Source organism: Arachis ipaensis, chromosome B1 (assembly GCF_059453495.1).
Source record: "Arachis ipaensis isolate K30076 ecotype BB chromosome B1, ASM5945349v1, whole genome shotgun sequence".
Classification (NCBI taxonomy): domain Eukaryota; kingdom Viridiplantae; phylum Streptophyta; class Magnoliopsida; order Fabales; family Fabaceae; genus Arachis; species Arachis ipaensis.
The window spans coordinates 140,772,530-140,776,261 of NC_142436.1; the positions used below are offsets into that span (position 1 = coordinate 140,772,530).

The window sequence follows — 3,732 nt, forward strand, 5'->3', positions numbered from 1 at the left end:
TCAATACAATAAGAAGATTATATCCCCCTCCCCCTTTTCCTCCTCTCCAAATTAAAATGTGAAGCTTCTAAAAATAAAAAAATAAAATAAATTTGCCTTCACAATTTAATATTGGATCTCTGGCTAATAGACTTCCTAAGTTTTAACCATGTCAGGAACTATAGCATTGTTAGTGTCAGAAGTTTTGAAAATGATCTGTATGGATTCATGCCATTAAGTGATCTTAAGATGATTAAAGACAAAATGTCTAAGGGAAAAAAAACTCAAAAATACCCCCTTCATTACTTAATTAGGGAATAAGCATGTTAAAGTGTATTTTTTATTCGAGTATCCTAATTATTTCATTTATTTGTAGGATAACAGGTTTGGGTTGCCTACAATGAATCTGCATGGCTTTTATGCAATACTGTGGACAACTCCATCAACATCTGTCGGGTTAGTTCTCATGATTTTTTTTCCCGCTTATTGCTTGCTCATTAGAACCAGACATCATTTGTGTTTTTTTCCTTCCCCGTTTAGCTGATTACCACCCTAAACCCTAATACGATAAAAATGACCACCACCACCGACGCAGCCGCCGCAGCCTCATCGGAAGTTCAGCTGCTGAAAATGGTGACCACCATCCTCACCAGCCACCCTAACTCGCAATCCGCGCACAAACTTTTAATCCAAAATCTTACCCTCCCCACGGTGCTTGCCGTCCTCTCCTCCACCCAACTCCACCGCACCCACTCTGCCACCCTCTTCTCCTTCTTCCACATCTTCTGCCACTCTCCCCACCCTTCTCTCTCTTCCCGCCTGAGCCCCTCCTCACCTTCCTTCCCTGCCTCCTCGTCCACCGCCCGCTCCCTCCTCCTCAACTTCATCTCCTCCGACCACCCCCGTCACTCCCTCCTCCATCTCCTTCTCCGCCGCCCCCATCTCCCGCAGCCACTCCTCGACACCTCCCTCTCTGCCTACGCCCTCTCCGACCACCCCGACCTCGCCTTCCAGCTCTTCAACAAGATGAAGCGCCTCCGCATTAAACCCAACCTCCTCACCTGCCACTCCCTCCTCTCCTCCCTCGTCCGCCGCCACCCTCATTCCCCCTACTCCATTCACCTCTCCAAACAAGTCTTTAACGATTCCCTTAAGCTCGGTATAACCCCAAACACCACCACCTTCAACATCTTGATCCATAGTTCTTGTCTTGATAATAATTTTAATAATGCTCTTAGCTTCATGAACCAAATGATTGGTTTTACTTGTTCTCCTGATAATATCACTTACAATACTATTCTTGATGCATAAGGGCCAATTGAGTAAGGTTAGGGAGGTTTTGCTAGAGATGAAAGGTAGCAGGATTTTCCCAAATAGGAACACCTATAATATCTTGGTTCATGGCTATTGTAAGTTGAGGTAGTTGAAGGAGGCTGCCGAGGTTGTCGAGTTGATAAGAGCAAACGACATGGTACCGGATATTTGGACTCATAATACAATCATGAGGGGTTTGTGCGACGAGGGAAGGTCAAGGAGGCGATTAGCCTTAAGGATGATTTGGAGAGTCTGAGGGTGATGCCAGATGAGGTTACCTACAATACTCTGATTGACGGGTGTTTTCAGTGGTGGGGGAGTGTGGAGGCATTCAAGTTGGTTGAGGAAATGAAGGGAAAGGGAGTCAAGCCAAACGCGGTGACTCACAATATAATGGTAAAGTGGTACTATAAGGAAGGTAAGATCGAAGAAGCCGACTGTATTGTGGCAAAGATAGTAGAGAGTGGGTTTTCACCAGACTGTTTTACTTATAATACTATGATCAATGGTTATTGTAAAGCAGAAAATCTGGGAGAAGCTTTTAAGATGATGGATGAGATGGGGAGGAAAGGTTTAAAGATGGATACTTTTACTCTGAACACTATAGTGCACAAATTGTGCGTGGAGAAGCTGCTCAAAGAGGCATACGAGTTGACTGTGAAGACCACAAAGCGTGGTTATATTATCGATGAGGTAACCTACGGAACTCTAATCATGGGATACTTTAAAAATGATCAAACAAACAAAGCTATGAAGCTTTGGGATGAGATGAAGGAGAAGGGGATCATTCCTAGTGTTGTTACTTATAATACTATAATTAGGAGGTTGTGCCATTCTTTAAAAACTGATCAGGCTGTAGATAAATTGAATGAGCTTTTAGATAAAGGTTTGGCACCCGATGAAGCTATGTGTAACATAATTATTCATGGTTTCTGTTGGGAGGGAGCATTGGAGAAAGCATTCTTGTTCTATAACAGAATGGTTGAGAACTCATTCAAGCCTGATGTTATTACATGTAACATTCTTCTTTGAGGGCTTTGCAAACATGGTATGTTCGAGAAGGCCTTTAATTTATTTAATACATGGATCATTAAAGGTAAGCCCGTTGATGTAGTTACGTACAACACGTTGATTTCCGTCCTTTGAAAAGAAGGGAAACTTGATGAAGCATTTGACCTCATGACTGAGATGGAGAAGAAAAAATTGGGGCCGGACCGATATACTTATACTGCCATCATTAGTGCACTTACTCATGCTGGGAGAACTGAGGAAGCAAAGAAATTCATGTCAAAACTCCTAGAGACAAGTCCAAATATGATAAGTGAAGACACTTCACAAATACTTAGTTCAGGCGACATGGATTACTCAGAACAGATAACTAATTTTTGTACTCAAGGGAAATACAAAGAGGCAATGAAACTATTTCAAGAATCAGAGCAGAAAGGAGTTAGTTTGCATAAATCCGCGTATTTCAAGTTAATGGATGGGCTATTGAAGAGGCAAAAAAGCATATCGAAGGCCTCCTTATCAGATTGACACAATAAATTCAAATTGGCATTTTGATTCCCGATGTTCATCATGTTGAAGCCATTTTATTGGTAGTTTTGCTGTGATGGCGATCCATTATTTCATGTAAGTATCCAATTTTCCAACATTATATTAGATTTTGTGGCGTTTGTAAAGTGTGACTGTGTAATCAATATTTTCTTCCCTGGTAATTTTTATGGATGGTATCCATAGTTAAAGGTTAGAGAAAGTTATTCATGTCCTCAAGAGATATTTTATATGCTTTATTATCTGCACAAACAGAGTGTTGCTTTAATAGAAATTATAGATCTATTCTCACACTGCAATCCATTGTGCAACAGACATGTTAGGGGATCTGAACAGAGTCCACTTATTTTTTATTGTTTTAAATGATAATAAGGGCAAACTACCATTTCGAATAAGGTGCATTCTGTTTTAGCGGGATTTCTTGAAGGATCAGAAGGTCCTTGGTTCTTATCCAATCTGTTGCCTACCCAGCATGGTCCGTGTACTGAATTTCACCTTATTTGTTCATAAATACAATCGTCAATCCGTCTGAGTTTATTTTGTGTAGCCACAAAAATACTGCATTCCGCTTTTCATGTTTGACCAGATCATTTTATTTTAACTGTCTTCTATATGGCTGACTTAATTTTTCTATTTTTAACATCGCGTCTGTCAAAGTTTTATTTTTTATTTTTTCGTTAAATCTTGCATCTCCTTTTGGTAAGATTTAGGGTGCCTCTAATTTGAGCGAAAGTAATTATTTTACCGTGAACTTTCTCATTCTTAGAATATCATCCTATTTGTCTTCTCTGTGATTGTCATGAGCTCTGAAAAAAATACATTACCTGATTCCTACATCGATGTTGTGGTTGCACCAGTACGACTGGATTTACCAGATGTCTAAAT

At 40.4% G+C, this 3,732-nt stretch overlaps 1 pseudogene; it reads left to right on the top strand.

Moving 5' to 3' along the window:
* Positions 1-552: 552 nt before the first annotated feature.
* On the top strand, positions 553-2,829 carry LOC107612900 (uncharacterized; annotated as a pseudogene).
* Positions 2,830-3,732: the final 903 nt, after the last annotated feature.